Consider the following 17,065-nt stretch of genomic DNA (forward strand, 5'->3'; position numbering starts at 1 on the left):
AGATAGTCTTTATTCTATCTAGACTGGTCATTGAAGCTTGATTTATTTTATGATTCCTCATAGAGCCAGGCTAGGGACTAACATACATTAGGAAGTTGGTAGAAGTTTGTAGAATAAATGGATAAGTTAAAAGAACGTTATGACTTTCAGTTACTATAATACTTTGGGTCCCCTTGGAGTGGACTCAGCTATCTTGCTGGGATAGAGGCCACTATAAAACTTGACCTTGATCAATTTATTGGCAGTAAATCCTGCCAGACACACAAGACTTCCATGGAATCCTTTCTGAGTGATTTCATGTTAACTTTGCAGAGCTCTGACTTTCAGCTAATTCCTGGTATTAATAATAACAATGATACTGAACTCATTGTGGGCTAGTTATTGTTTTAAGCACATCACATACATTTAATAATTTTATCCTAAAAACAGCCTGATGCTTCAGGTATAGTATTAGCCCTTCCGCCAATTTAATGGATGGGGAAATGGAGGCTCTGAGAAGTTAAATAACCTGTTCAAGGTCACATTAATAGGTGTAGGCAGGACTTGAATACAGGCAGATTGACCTCAGCACCTGGGCTCGTATCACGACATAGTCAGCACTTGGTATCTGTGGGTTTGGCATTCACAGATTCAATCAACCATGAGTCAAAAAGATGTGATAAAAATTTTCTAGAAGGTTCCAAAATGCAAAACTTGAATTTGGCATGTGCTGTCAGCTATTTGTGTTGTTGGAAGAGGGTGTTTGCTATGACCAGTGGGTTCTCTTGGCAAAACTCTGTTAGCCTTTGCCCTGTTTCATTTTGTACTCCAAGGCCAAATTTGCCTGTTACTCCAGGCATCTCTTGACTTCCTACTTTGCATTCCAGTCCTCTATAATGAAAAAGACTTTTTTTTTTTTTTTTTGGTGTTAGTTCTAGAAGGTCTTGTAGGTCTTCATAGAATCGTTCAACTTCAGCTTCTTCAACATTACTGGTTGGGGCATAGACTTGGATTACCGTGATATTGAATGGTTTGCCTTGGAAATGAACAGAGATCATTCTGTCGTTTTTGAGATTGCATCCAAGAACTGTATTTCAGACTCTTTTGTTGACCATGATGGCTACTCCATTTCTTCTAAGGGAGTCTTGCCCACAGTAGTAGATGTAATGGTCATCTGAGTTAAATTCACCCATTCCAGTCCATTTTAGCTCACTGATTCCTAAAATGTCAATGTTCACTCTTGCCATCTCCTGTTTGACCACTTCCAGTTGACCTTGATTCATGGACCTAACATTCCAGGTTCCTCTGCAATATTGTTCTTTACAGCATCAGACTTTACTTTCATCATCAGTTACATCCACAACTGTGTGTTGTTTTTGCTTTGGCTCTGTCTTTTCATTCTTTCTGGAGTTATTTCTCCACTCTTCTCTAGTAGCATATTGGGCACTTACTGACCTGGGGAGTTCATCTTTCAGTGTCATATCATTTTGCCTTTTCATACTGTTCATGGGGTTCTCAAGGTAAGAATACTGAAGTGGTTTGCCATTCCCTTCTCCAGTGGACCACATTCTGTCAGACCGCTCCACCATGACCCGTCCGTCTTGGGTGGCCCTAAATGGCATGTCTCATACTTTCATTGAGTTAGACAAGGCTGTGGTCCATGTGATCAGTTTGATTAGATTCCTGTGATTGCTTTCATTCTGTCTGCCCTCTGATGGATAAGGATAAAAGGTTTATTGAAGCTTCCTGGTGGGAGAGACTGACTGTGGGGGAAACTGGGTCTTGTTCTCATGGGCGGGGCCCTGCTCAGTAAATCTTGAATCCAATTTTCTGTTGATGGGCAGGGCTGTGTTCCCTCCCTGTTGTTTGATCTGAGACCAAACTATGGTGGAGTTGATTAAGATAAAGGCGACCTCCTTCAAAAGGTCCCATGCACGCACTGCTGCACTCAGTGCCCCTGACCTTGCAGCAGGCCACCGCTTATACACAGCTCCACCAGAGACTCCTGGACACTCACAGGCAAGTTTGGGTCAGTCTCTTGTGGGGTCACTGCTCCTTTCTCCAGGGTCCTGGTGTGCACAAGATCTTGTTTGTGCCCTCCAAGAGTCTGTTTCCCCAGTCCCGTGTAAATTTTGGTGGCTGTAAATTTTGCGATCTCCACCAAGAAGGCTTATGCCACACCCAGGTCTGCTGCACCCAGAGCCCCTGCCCAAGTGGCAGGCCACTGCTGACCTGTACCTTCACAGGAGACACTCAAACCCTCAAAGGCAGGTTCTGGCTCAGTCTCTGTGGGGTCTCCTGGTATACACAAGATTTTGTTTGGGCCCTCCAAGCATCTCTGGCAGGTATGGGGTTTGATTCTAAACGTGATTTTGCCCTCCAACTATCTTGCTGGGGTTTCTCCTTTGCCCTTGGATGTGGGGTATTCTTTGCCACCAAAGATGGAGAAGCTCTATACAATGAGCAAAAACAAGACCGGAAGTTGACTGTGGCTCAGGTCATGAACTCCTTATTGCAAAATTCAGACTTAAATTGAAGAAACTTGGAAAAACCACTAGACCATTCAGGTATGACCTAAATCAAATCCCTTATGATTATACAGCGGAAGTGATTCAAGGGATTAGACAGAGTAACTGAAGAACTACAGATGGAGGTTTGTGACATTATACAGGAGGCAGGGATCAAGGCCATCCCCAAGAAAAAGAAATGCAAAAAGGCAAAATGGCTGTCTGGGGAGGCCTTACAAATAGCTGAGAAAAGAAGAGACGCTAAAGGCAAAGGAGAGAAGCAAAGATATTCCTTTTGAGTGCAGAGTTCCAAAGAATAGCAAGGAGAGATGAGAAAGCCTTCCTCAGTGATCAATGCAAAGCAATAAAGGAAAACAGTAGAATGGGAAAGACTAGAGATTTCTTCAAGAAAATTATAGATACCAAGGGAACATTTCATGCAAAGATGAGCACAATAAAGGACCGAAATGGTATGGACCTAACAGAAGCGGAAGATATTAAGAAGAGGTGGCAAGAATACACAGAAGAACTATACAAAAAAGATCTTCATGACCCAGATAACCAAAATGGTGTGATCACTCTCCTAGAGCCAGACATCCTGTAATGCGAAGCCAAGTGGGCCTTAGGAAGCATCACTACAACCAAAGCTAGTGGAGGTGATGGAATTCCAGTTGAGCTGTTTCAAATCCTGAAAGATGATGCTGATAAAGTGCTGCACTCAATATGCCAGCAAATTTGGAAAACTCAGCAGTGGCCACAGGACTGGAAAAGGTCAGTTTTCATTCCAATGCCAAAGAAAGGCAATGCCAAAGAACGTCCAAACTACTGCACAATTTCACTCATCTCACAGCTAGCAAAGTAATGCTCAAAATTCTCCAAGCAAGGCTTCAACAGTATGTGAACTGTGAACTTCCCTGTGTTCAAGTTGAATTTAGAAAAGGCAGAGGAACCAGAGATCAAATTGCCAACATCTGTTGGATCATCGAAAAAGCAAGAGAGTTTCAGAAAAACATATCTACTTCTGCTTTATTGACTATGCCAAAGCCTTTGACTGTGTGGATCACAACAAACTGTGGAAAATTCTTCAAGAGATGGGAGTAGCAGACCACCTGACCTGCTTCCTAAGAAATCTGTATGCAGGTCAAGAAGCAATAGCTGGAACTGGACATGAAACAATGAACTGGAACAATTTTCAAATTGGGAAAGGAGCACATCAAGGTTGTATATTGTCACCCTGCTCATGTAACTCATGTGCAGAATACATCATGTGAAATGCCAGTCTGGATGAAGCACAAGCTGGAATCAAGATTGCCGGGAGAAACATCAATAACCTCAGATATGCAGATGATACCACCCTTATGGCAGAAAGTGAAGAAGAAGTAAAGAGCCTCTTGATGAAAGTGAAAGAGGAAAGTGAAAAAGCTGGCTTAAAACTCAACATTCAAAACACGAAGATCATGACATCTGGTCCCATCACTTCATGGCAAACAAATGGGGAAACAATGGAAACAGTGACAGACTAATTTCTTGGGCTCCAAAATCACTGCAGATGGTGACTGCAGTCATGAAATTAAAAGACACCTACTCCTTGGAAGAAAAGTTATATCCAACCTAGACAGCATATTAAAAAGCAGAGACATTACTTTGCCAACAAAGATCCATCCAGTCAAAGCTATGGTTTTTCCAGTAGTCATGTATGGATGTGAGAGTTGGACTATAAAGAAAGTTGAGTGCCAAAGAATTGATGCTTTTGAACTGTGGTGTTGGAGAAGACTTGAGAGTCCCCTGGACTGCAAGGAGATCAAATAAGTCAGTCCTAAAGGAAATCAGTTCTGAATATTCATTGGAAGGACTGGTGTTGAAGCTGAAACTCCAATACTTTGGCCACCTGATGTGAAGAACTGACTCATTTGAAAAGACCCTGATGGTGGGAAAGATTGAAGGCAGGAGGAGAAGGGGATGACAGAGAATGAGATGGTTGGTTGGCCTCACTGACTCAATGGACATGAGTTTGAGCAAACTCCAAGAGTTGGTGATGGACAGGGAAGCCTGGTGTGCTGCAGTCTGTGGGGTCACAAAGAGTCGGACATGACTGAGCAACTGAACTGAACTGACTCAACTGTCAGCTATTTATATTATACTTGGTATTATAAGGAACTTGAGATGCTTTAAAGTGTATGGGAGGATGTGCATAGGTGATATATGCAAATACCATGCCGTTTTATACAAAGGACTTGAGCATCCTCCATTTTGGCTTGGGGGAGGAGGCTGGCACAGCTACCTGCAGATACCAAGGGACAAGGGTGTGTGTGACATGTCCAAAGTTAGCTGGAAGCGGCAAGCTCTCCTCGAACCCCTGCTCAGCTCAGCATCACCGAGCCATCTGCTCTGACAGGTGGATTTGTTTCTGACTCAGCTCTGCCCCCATCTCTGCTGGGTTCAGGTGGTCTGTGGGCGGAGCTCAGTCCCTGGTCAGCTTTGCATCTCATAGACTGTGGGCTGTACTGTGAGCACAGAGCTGTCACTTTCTTTCAAACCATCAACTGTTTGTGGAGGAACTGCCTGGCTGGGCCTTGGATTGTTCCTGACCCTCCATCTGGGGTTGCAGAGGCTGTGTCCAGTGAAGTCCAGAGAGCAAAGCTCAAGGCAGCTCCCTCTTCTGAGGCCTTCTGAGGGGTCACACGGTGAAGGACAGGGGGATTCTTCTCAGCTTACTGGTAACTGGAGAGCACAGGTCAGTCTTGGAAAGGGAGTCCCCATCTTTGGTTGAAAGAACCTGAGCTCACTGTTGGTGAGGATGTGGTTGAATGGGATGGTGGATGGCATCTTGTCCAGCACAGGGATCACTGAAGGAAAGGTTCTGTCACCCCTTTGTGGAGAAGGCTATGGTGGGCGCCCACAGGCTAAGTGCTGGTTTGGGGGCTGGGACCTTCGGGATCCCACCACTGATGATGCCGTTATCCAGGGCAGGCCCATCTTGGGGGAAGAGACTCCTTTCCTGCCTGCCTTTGGCTTAGGTGGGATAAGAAAGCCGGGACCAGCCCAGCTGCGTACCTGAGTAGACAACAGTGTCAGCAACAGACATTTCAACACAATCCTGTGTTTGCTAATTGCTCTTGTGTACTCTGGACACAGGAAGATTTAACCTTTTGGATGAGATAGATACCAGTAACTTTCCAGCTGAGAAGCCAGGGATCATCTGATAAGTGACAACCAAAAACTTATGTCTTAAACTAGAAAGAGGTCAAAAGAATGGAACGTGGATTCTCAGCAGAAATCTGTACAAAAGTCTGTATAATCAAACCTATGGTTTTCCTGGTAGTCCTATACAGAAGTGAGAGCTGGACAATAAAGAAGGCTGAGTGCCGAAGAATTGATGCTTTTAAATTGTGCTGGAGAAGACTCTTGAGAGTCCCTTAGACAGCACGGAGATCAAACCAGTCAATCCTAAAGGAAATCAACCCTGAATATTCATTGGAAGGACTGATGCTGAAGCTCCGATACTTTGGCCACCTAATGAGAAGAGCCGACTCATTGGAATAGACTGATGCTTGGAAAGATTGAGGGCAGGAGGAAAAGGAGACGATAGGTGATGAGATGGTTAGATAGCATCATGGACAATGGATATGAGTTCGAGCAAGCTCTGGGAGATAGTGAAGGACAAGGAATCCTGTCATGCTGCAGTCTATGAGGTTGCAAAGAGTTGCACACAACCTAGCAACTGAACAACAACAGCAAATGTTCGCTATTCATGATAGCCAAGAGGCGGCTATTCACAACAGCCAGGTGCCCATAGCAGGGTAAATGGATAAGCAAAGAGTGGGCTAGCCAAACGATGGAATATTTCTTAGCCTTAAAAAGGAATGAAATTCTGATATATGCTACCACGTGGATGAACCTTGAAGACATTATGCTAAGTGAAATAATCCAGTCACAACAGGTCATTGTTACATGATTCAGCTACCTTATAAGGTCCGAATAGCACAGTCAGTAACGAATCTACCTGCAATGCAGGAGACCTGGGTTTGATCCCTGGGTTGGGAAGATCCCCTGGAGAAGGAAATGGCAACAGACTCTAGTAATCTTGCCTGGAGAATTCCATGGACAGAGGAGCCTGGTGGGCTACAGTCCATGAGGTTGCCAGAGTTGGACACGACTTAGCAACTAAACCACCACCAAAGCAGTGAGAATCAGGTTGGATTCAGCAGCATCCCTCTTCTAGCTACTTCTGACAAACTAATGCCAAATCCAGATCCTGGCCACCTGGCAGGATGAACCACTCGCTTTCAGGGGATTTGAGCATTTTCTGCAGCATTTGCTGCAGCAAATGCTTCCTTCCTCGTGGGCTCATCGTGGTTATACCACTCTGCCTGAGTGGGCAGGCCTGGCATCGCAGGAGGAGGAGGCGTGTAGCCGTGAAGCTGACTGCAGGCCTCTGTGGGTGGGTAGCATCAGGTGGGGCTGGAGAAGGCCTCCAGGTCATCCACCTGCCGATCCAGCCTCCCTGGACTCCTAATTGCTACTCCTTGACTCACAAAATCCCATGACGCCAGGTGTCTCACCTGGGGGTGGCTCGTGCCTTGTAATTTACTTAGTGCTTTTGCACAGACTGTTACTGAATCACGCAGACACCTCTAAGAGGCAGCTGCTATCATCACCAGGCATCTGGCCCTGCCCTCACAGCTAATCAGAGAAAGAGCCGAGCTCATGATCTGAGCCCAGAGTTCTCTCCTGCACAAGCTGCCAGCCTGGTGTCGCCAACCCTTCCCTCTGGCTATTAGAAAAGCCAGTGGTTATGAGCAGCTGGGTTCTAGGTGGCGCTCTGGAAGCAAGCCCCAAGCCCACAGTCGAGATTCACTGAGTGAACAAGCATGGGTCTCAGCACAGTTTTGTGAAAGGTCTTTCCTCCACCCTGGAGGCTAGCTTACATCCATTACAGGTAATGGACCAGGATGACTTGGACAGGGTCTTGCTTGAAACACCTTCAAAATACCTCGGTTGCCATGAATTTACCCAGGCAGCCCATGGATGAGAGGCAGAGGCTCCTGAGATGTGTTTAGATACTACCAGGGCCTTTTCAAAAGGGAGAGGAACCTGAACATCGACTCTGATCATCTGGAAAGATGTTTGCTCACACTGCCCTCCACCTCTGCTTCCTGCCCCATCCTCTCTTGTTTATACACGTGCACACCTGTGCACACACAATGGACACATGGACACACACTGGCCTTCAAGGGCTTCCCTGGTGGCTCAGATGGTAAAGAATCCGCCTGCAATGCAGGAGCCCTGGGTTCAATCCCTGGGTTGGGAAGATCCCCTGGAGAAGGGCATGGCAACCCACTGCAGTATTCTTGCCTGGAGAATCCCCATGGACAGAGGAGCCTTGTGGGCTACAGTCCACGGGGTCGCAAAGAGTCAGGCATGACTGAACACAGCAGCACACACGTTCACACAAACACATAGACCCATCTTTTTCTTAAAGTCAATTTCGGCAGCAGCAAAGCTGAATATTTCCAATCCTCTGTAAATAAGGTAAAAAGGAGGACTTCCCTGGTGGTTCAGGGGTTAAACAACAAATCCGCCTGCAAATGCGAGAGACATGGGTTCGATCCCTGGTCTGGAAAGATCCCACATGCCTCCAAGCAACTAAGCCTATGTACCACAGCTACTGACCTGTGCTCTTGAACCTGAGAGCCACACCTACTGAGCCCTTGAACCACAACTATCGGAGCCCGCATGTCTGCACGCCCTGGAGCCCGTGCTCCACCACAAGAGAGGCCACTGCAACGAGAAGCCCGCCCACTGCAAGGAAGAGTAGCCCCTGCTCACCGCAACTAGGGAAAAGCCTGCCCAGCAACGAACACCCAGCACAGCCAAAAAGAAATACTTAAAATGTCAAAAATAAGGGAAAACGGAGAACAACTTTGAACCAGAGAAAGAGCTTCCTTCCATCAGGTGAAATGAGGAGGCTGAATGCCCTTCACCACGTTCAGTCCCAAACACTGGTCAGTGGCTTCCCCGAGCCCTGACTCCAGCAAACTGACAGGGCCACGTGGGGACCGCAGGGCACATTTCCGGTCTGTGAACCAGGGTCCCCCTCACAGTCTCCTCTCTAAGGCTCACGCTCTGAAACAAGTCACTTCCACTGCTATCCACGGTGTTTCATGATCCAGAATCTCCCTTCACAACCGGAGGCCTCTCGCGTAAAGAGGATCACCAGAACCCAGGACTGCGCACTCGAAGCTCGCGAAGGCAGAGCAGCGGAGAAGGTACTGTTACAGCGAGACCATGAAAATAAAGAAAGGGAGCCCAAGGTCAACTTAACACGAGTTTTTTTTGTTTTTGTTTTTTTTCATTTCCAAGTGCTTGGGGGATTTTTCATGTTGGTTTCATGGAAATTTATTTTTGCACAGGAGACTGTGTTTGCTACAAGATCTTGCTGTGTTCATTTAGCCCAGTAATAAAAACCATCTGCCTGCAACCCTTTTTGGAAAGAGAAGGGGTATAAACAAATAAGCAAATGGTCATAAAAGACCAGGGAGAGGGTGAGGGCTGTTTCAGAAGGAGGGGGAGGTGAACCTAGAGCAAGTGCGAAAGGCCAGTATTTACAGGAGCTCTGACTTCTGAAGGGACGTGTCAGGCTGTTATGAAAACATATATTGGGTTCAAGTAAATATGGCATGTATGGGAGGATGAGTGAGGAGGAGAAGGCACCGCTCTCTTCCCAGGCTCTCGTTCTGGGCTTGGGGTTTTATCACAGGAGTCAGAACAATATTAGGGGGAGTTCCCTGGTGGTCCAGTGGTTGAGAATCTGCCTTGCAATGCAGGGGACACAGGTTCAATTCCTGGATGGGGAGCTAAGATCCCATATGTTTGGGGGCAACTAAGTCTGAGCGCTGCAACTTGAGAAGCAAGCCCTCAACAACTGCTGAACCCATGTACCACAACTAGAGAGAAGCCTGCACACCACAATGAAAGGTCCTGCCTGCCGCAACTAAAGGCTTGACACAGCTAAATAAATAAATAACTATTTTAAACAGGAACAATATTAGGACACATTAACCTAGGAGCCCCAAACTCACATCTACTGAGAACCTCAGGTAGTGGTGGTTTAGTCACTCAGTCGTGTCCAGCTCTTTTGCAACCCCATGGGCTGTAGCCCGCCAGGCTCCTCTGTCCATGGGGTTTCTCAGGCAAGAGTACTGGAGTGGGTTGCCATTTCCTTCTCCAGGGGATCTTCCTGACCCAGGGATGGAACTCTGGTCTCCTGCATTGCACGTGGTCTCTTGCACAGTTTTTTACCAACTGAGCCATCAGGGAAGCCCTAAGAACCTCATACATGATCTTATTGGGGAACGGTCTTTGTAGATTTAATTAGTGAAGGTCATACTAGATTGGGAAGACTAGATTGGTAAAGACTGCTGCTGCTGCTGCTGCTGCTAAGTCGCTTCAGTCGTGTCCGACTCTGTGTGATCCCATAGATGGCAGCTCACCAGGCTCCCCCATCCCTGGGAGTCTCCAGTTAAGAACACTGGAGTGAGTTGCCATTTCCTTCTCCAATGAATGAAAGTGAAAAGTGGAAGTGAATTCGCTCAGTCATGTCCGACTCTTAGCGACCCCATGGATTGCAGCCTACCAGGCTGTTCCGACCATGGGATTTTCCAGGCAAGAATACTGGTAAAGACTAGATTGGTCCTAAAGGAGATCAGTCTGGGTGTTCATTGGAAGGACTGATGTTGAAGCTGAAACTCCAATACTTTGGCCACCTGATGCGAAGAGCTGACTCATTTGAAAAGACCCTGATGCTGGGAAAGATTGAGGGCGGGAGGAGAAGGGGATGACAGAGGATGAGATGGTTGGATGGCATCACTGACTCAATGGACAGGAGTTTGGGTAAACTCCGGGAGTTGGTGATGGGTAGGGAGGCCTGACATGCTGCAGTTCATGGGACTGCAAAGAGTCAGACATGACTGAGCGACTGAACTGAACTGATACTGGATTGGAGTGAACCCTAAATCGAATGACTGTTGTCTTCACAGGAACAGAAGAGACACACAGAAGAGAAAATCATATGAAGACGGAGTGGTTGGGAAGAGTCACCTACAAGCCAAGGGAAGCCAAGGGATGCCAGGAGCCAGCCGGGGCTGGAAGAGGCTGGATGGATTTCCCCTACAGCCCTCAGAGCCTTCCGGGAGGACCGCCCTGCTGACACCTTGATTTGGGGCTTCTGGCTTCTAGAACTAGGAGAGGATAACGTTCTGTTGTTTTAAGCTTCCTAGTTTGTGATGAATTATTATGGAAACTCAGGCAGCCCCCTTTCTGGCTTGGAGCTGCATAGGCTGGGACAGATGGGGCATATCAGGACCAAGAACATGGTCAAAGGGCTTCCCGGGTGACTCAGCGGCAAAGAATCTGCCTCCCAAGCAGAGACACAGGCTTGAGCTCTGGATTGGGAAGATCATCTGGAGAAGAAAATGGCAACCCACTCCCGTATTCTTGCCTGGAGAATCCACATGGACAGAGAAACATGGCAGGCTACAATCCATGGGGTCACAAAAGAGTTGAACATGACTTAGCGACTAAGCAACAGCCACAACAACGTGACCAAATTATTGGCCCCTAAGTTAGGAGCGTCGGAGGAGGCAATGGCACCCCACTCCAGTACTCTTGCCTGGAAAATCCCATGGATGGAGGACCCTGGTAGGCTGCAGTCCATGGGGTCGCTGAGGGTCAGACACGAGGAGTGACTTCACTTTCACTTTTCACTTTCATGTGTTGGAGAAGGGAATGGCAACCCACTTCAGTGTTCTTGCCTGGAGAATCCCAGGGATGGGGGAGCCTGGTGGGCTGCCGTCTATGGGGTTGCACAGAGTCAGACACGACTGAAGCAACTTAGCAGCAGCAATTTAGGAGCGTAAGTCCTGGAGTAGGGCAGAATGGACTCTGAAATAGCATGTTGATCTAGTTTTTCTTTTCTTTTTCATTTTGATTTGTTTTCCTTCACTGAAAGAGAGAGTAAGACTCTTCTGGGCTCAAAGATTGAGAAGACAGCCTCAGAGTGACCTTCAGGGTCCCCTCCATGGACAGGTGGGGTCTCCTAAAAGTCCCAGCTTAGTTGGGAAATGGTGAGTAGAGACAGTTGCCCTTCTGGCTTCCTGAGGAGGCAGGACATGGAGAAGTATCAGGAAGGACCAGGTTTTGGCTTCTGACAGCGAATATAGGTTATGTCTCCAGCAAGACAGTGTTCTTGAAGGCCAAGTATTGGCAAGAGATAATTTTCAAAATTCCTTTAGGTCCTGTGTGTGTGCTCTTGTGTGCTCAGCCATGTCTAACTCTTTGAGGCCCCATGGACTGTAGCCCACCAGACTCCTCTCTCCGTAGGATTTCCCCAGGCAAGAATACTGGAGCGGGTTGCCATTTCCTTCTCCAGCAGATCTGCCTGACCCAGGGATCGAACCCATGTCTCCTGTGTCTCCTGAACTGGCAGGTGGACTCCTTACCACTAGTGCCACCTGGGAAGCCCCCCTTAGTTCTTCAGTTCAGTCGCTCAGTCGTGTCCAACTCTTTGCGACCCCATGAATTGCAGCATGCCAGGCCCCCCTGTCCATCACCAACTCCCGGAGTTTACTCAAACTCATGTCCATCAAGTCAGCGATGCAATCCAACCATCTCATCCTCTGTCGTCCCCTTCTCCTCCCACCTTCAATCTTTCCCAGCATTAGGCTCTTTTCAAATGAGTCAGCTCTTTGCATCAGGTGGCCAAAGTATTGGAGTTTCAGCTTTAGCATTAGTCCTTCCAATGAACACCCAGGACTGATCTCCTTCAGGATGGACTGGTTGGATCTCCTTGCGGTCCAAGGGACTCTCAAGAGTCTTCTCCAACACCACAGTTCAAAAGCATCAATTCTTCAGCACTCAGCTTTCTTCACAGTCCAACTCTCACATCCATACATGCCCACTGGAAAAACCATAGCCTTGACTAGACGGACCTTTGTTGGAAAAGTCATGTCTCTGCTTTTGAATATGCTGTCTAGGTTGGTCATAACTTTTCTTCCAAGGAGTCTTTTAATTTCATGGCTGCAATCACCATCTGCAGTGATTTTGGAGCCCCCAAAAATAAAGTCTGACACTGTTTCCCCATCTATTTCCCATGAAGTGATGGGACCAGATGCCATGATCTTAGTTTTCTGAATGCTGAGCTTTAGGCCAACTTTTTCACTCTCCTCTTTCACTTTCATCAAGAGGCTTTTTAGTTCTTCTTCACTTTCTGCTATAAGGGTGGTGTCATCTGCATATCTGAGGTTATTGATATTTCTCGCGGCAATCTTGATTTCAGCCTGTGTTTCTTCCAGTCCAGCGTTTCTCATGATGTACTCTGCATATAAGTTAAATAAGCAGGGTGACAATATACAGCCTTGATGTACTCCTTTTCCTGTTTGGAACCAGTCTGTTGTTCCATGTCCAGTCCTAACTGTTGCTTTCTGATCTTCATATAGGTTTCTCAAGAGGTAGGTCAGGTGGTCTGGTATTCCCATCTCTTTCAGAATTTTCCACAGTTTATTGTGATCCACACAGTCAAAGGCTTTGGCATAGTCAATAAAGCAGAAATAGATGTTTTTCTGGAACTCTCTCGCTTTTTCCATGATCCAGCAGATGTTGGCAATTGGATCTCTGATTCCTCTGCCTTTTCTAAATCCAGCTTGAATATCTGGAAGTTCACAGCTCATGTATTGCTGAAGGCTGGCTTGGAGAATTTTGAGCATTACTTTACTAGCGTGTGAGATGAGTGCAATTGTGCGGTAGTTTGAGCATTCTTTCGTATTGTCTTTCTTTGGGATTGAAATGAAAACTGACCTTTTCCAGTCCTGCGGCCACTGCTGAGTTTTCCAAATTTGCTGGCATATTGACTGCAGCAGTTTCACAGCATCATCTTTCAGGATTTGAAACAGCTCCACTGGAATTCCATCACCTCCACTAGCTTTGCTCGTAGTAATGCTTTCTAAGGCCCACTTGACTTCACATTCCAGGATGTCTGGCTCTGGGTGAGTGATCACACCATCGTGATTATCCAGGTCGTGAAGATCTTTTTTGTACAGTTCTTCTATGTATTCTTCCCATCTCCTCTTAATATCTTCTGCTTCTGTTAGGTCCATACCATTTCTGTCCTTTATCGAGCCCATCTTTGCATGAAATGTTCCCTCGGTATCTCTCATGTTTTTGAAGAGATCTTTAGTCTTTCCCATTCTGCTGTTTTCCTCTATTTCTTTGCATTGATTGCTGAAGAAGGCTTTCTTATCTCTTCTTGCTATTGTTTGGAACTCTGCATTCAGATGCTTATATCTTTCCTTTTCTCCTTTGCTTTTCGCCTCTCTTCTTTTCACAGCTATTTGTAAGGCCTCCCCAGACAGCCGTTTTGCTTTTTTGCATTTCTTTTCCATGGGGATGGTCTTGATCCCTGTCTCCTGTACAATGTCACGAACCTCCGTCCATAGTTCATCAGGCACTCTATCTATCAGATCTAGGCCCTTAAATCTATTTCTCACTTCCACTGTATAATCATAAGGGATTTGATTTAGGTCATACCTGAATAGTCTAGTGGTTTCCCCTACTTTCTTCAATTTAAGTCTGAATTTGGCAATAAGGAGTTCATGATCTGAGCCACAGTCAGCTCCTGGTCTTGTTTTTGCTGACTGTATACAGCTTCTCCATCTTTGGCTGCAAAAAATATAATCAATCTGATTCTGGTGTTGACCATCTGTGATGTCCATGTGTAGAGTCTTCTCTTGTGTTGTTGGAAGAGGGTGTTTGCTATGACCAGTGCTATGACCTTTAGCTCTTAGTCCCATATAAATATTCAGATTTAGAGATTTGATCCTTAAGGTTCTTATAATCCAGATCACTCAGGAAATCACACACAAGTTTCTGCCATGAGGGACGGGGGTGGATGAGGACGAGGATGGAAGGCAAGGAAGGGGAAGCCAGAGGTCACATGGGTTGCCCCAACTCCCCACAGCATGAAGGTTCTGGGTGGGAGCCCAAGGAAGATGGGCTTTTCTCCTGCTCCCTGTTTGGAACATTGGAGGACATGCTCCCAACCCAATGTGGGTGTCGGGGCACCCAGTGCGGTGGCAGGAAGATGCGGTAAATGTGCTGGGCCAGGATTCCCGGGCTCCTTCAACTCCTCTGCGGTGTGGAGTGGACCCAGGGATTCTCTCAGATGCCCCAAAATAGTACAGCAGGTAACCAAGGGTCTGCTGGGAGCCAGTGGCTGTGAGGGGCCCAGTTTGGCCAGAGATGAGGCGGAAATCTCACCAGACCTAGGGGATCTCCATGTGACTTGGTCACACGTGTGAGACCCCAAGCACAGGCCTTCAGTCCCTCGTCTTTAGCAGTGACATCAGCGGCAAAGTCCAAAAGGGCGACCAGCACAGCTGCCTGGCAGGAGGGGCCCGTGCTGGGTCAGGACAAGACCAGGAGACCCGTCGTCTTCCCACGGGGACCAGGAGTTTCTCTGTGCACCAGCTGCTACCCTGGGTATGAGGGTGGGGAGAGAAGAGCACTGACGAGAGTTGAAATCTATCAGGAAATATTCCCTGAAGAAGCCTGTGTCCAGTGAAGGCGGTCATCTCAACCAGAGACAATATCAATGACAAATTACTCCCCTCTAATGCCCGTGGGAGAGTCTTGCGTGAAGAGAACTATGGAAGGTTCATGGCCCCAGCACACCTGAATGGGGAACATGAGTCTGAGTTCTCACCACCTTGGCCTGGAAGGATGATGGCTATGGCTGAACAGTATCCCTCCACAGATTGCTAAGTGGAAGTCCTAACTCCCAGCACCTCAGAACATGACTGTATTTGGAGATCGGGTCTCTAAAAAGGTGACAAGGGTTAAATGAGGTCTTATAGGTGGGCCCCGACCCAAGATGACTGTCATCCTTAGATACACTCATAGAGAGGACACCCAGAGGGAAAGCACATGAAGACAGGAAGAGACTGGAGTGACACTGTCATAAGCCAAAGGACACTACAGATCCCTGGCCAAGACCAGAATCAAGAAGATGCAGGGAAGGACTCTCCCCTAGAGCAGTGGTCCCCAACCTTTTGGAACCAGGGACCGGTTTTATGGGGCTTCCCAGGTAGCTCAGATGGTAAAGAATCAACTTGCAATGCAGGAGACACAGGTTTGATCCCTGGGTCAGGAAGATCTCCTGGAGAAGAGAATGGCTATCCACTTGCCTGGAAAAGTCCATGGACAGAGTAGCCTGGCAGGCTACAGTCCACGGGGTCGCAAAGAGTCAGACACGACTGAACAACTAACACTTTCACTTATCACCAGTTTCATGGAAGATAGTTTTTCTATGGACTGGGGTAGGGGAATAGTTTCAGGATGACTGAGGTGTGTTACATTTATTGTGCACTTTATTTCTATTATAATTACATCAGCTCCACCTCAGCTCATCAGGCATTAGATCCCAGAGGTTGGGGACCCATGTCCTAGAGACTTCAGAGAGAGCATGCCCCTGCTGACCACTTACTTTTGGGCTTTCAGCCTCCAGAACTGTGGGATAACACAGCTCAGTTGTTTTTAATCAAGTAATTTGTGGTGCTTTGTTACTGCAGTTCTATGAAGCTAAAATATACAACTTTATAGAAATCAAGCTTTCAGAAGGATTTCACTCAATCTAGGAAGAGTTAGAAATCTTCCCCCTGAGAGCAAATTACTTCAGATTTTGACCACGTGGTGAATTGGGGGCACAAGAGGTTGCAGGGCACCTCCCTGAGCATGCCTTGCTCCCCCTTCCTGGTTTAAACCATCTGACCGAGAGCCTGAAGAGCAAATCCCGCCCCCCTCACCCACTCCAAGCCACCAGGGCTCCCTCCCACCCCGCCAAGGAGGAAGGAAAAGGGATGGCAGAGAACACAGGTTTTCTTAGCTTTCCAACAGGCAGCAGCCCCGAGTCTGTTTTTTTCCCTCTTCCCTTCAAATTGGTCTTTCACGTCCCCAATAACTCTTATCTTTCAGCAAACTCAAGCAGGCCCAGAGCAAGCTGTGAAATTACCAAACTTCAAAGGTTTCACACAAATCATCTTAAAGGCCTGACCTAAGCTCAGGAAAGCCCAAAGGAGGCTGAGAAATCACTCCTTATTTCAGCACTGTGTCACTGAGACGTTGTTCCACCTTGCAGGTCACACCTGTCACCTTAACCGGCCCCACTGGTGTCCCAACCACCTCGAGACACCTGCACGATCCACCCTCCAAAGGCTGAGTTACAAGCTGCGCTCCAGGTAGTAGCTTGGATGTTATTCCAGGGGGGGGCGATGTCTGGGGCGGGCTCGCCAAGGCTTTGGTTTAATTTCCTTTGCTGCTGTTGGGGTAGTTTTTGCAGGAAGTAGGTGGAAGTGATGGTTCCCCGCGGCAGTCAGTCTTAGCCTCGGCCACTGGTGGTGATGGTGCAAAGCGATACTGTTGATAGGAGAGGTGGGATGCCTTTGTGAGCTGGGAGAAGTGTGAGAAGAGAGAAGGAAAAAAGTAAAATAATGATGGTGATGATGATGATGGTAGTGACGATGGTGCCT

The sequence above is a fragment of the Capricornis sumatraensis genome, chromosome 1 (assembly GCF_032405125.1).
Source record: "Capricornis sumatraensis isolate serow.1 chromosome 1, serow.2, whole genome shotgun sequence".
NCBI classification, from domain to species: domain Eukaryota; kingdom Metazoa; phylum Chordata; class Mammalia; order Artiodactyla; family Bovidae; genus Capricornis; species Capricornis sumatraensis.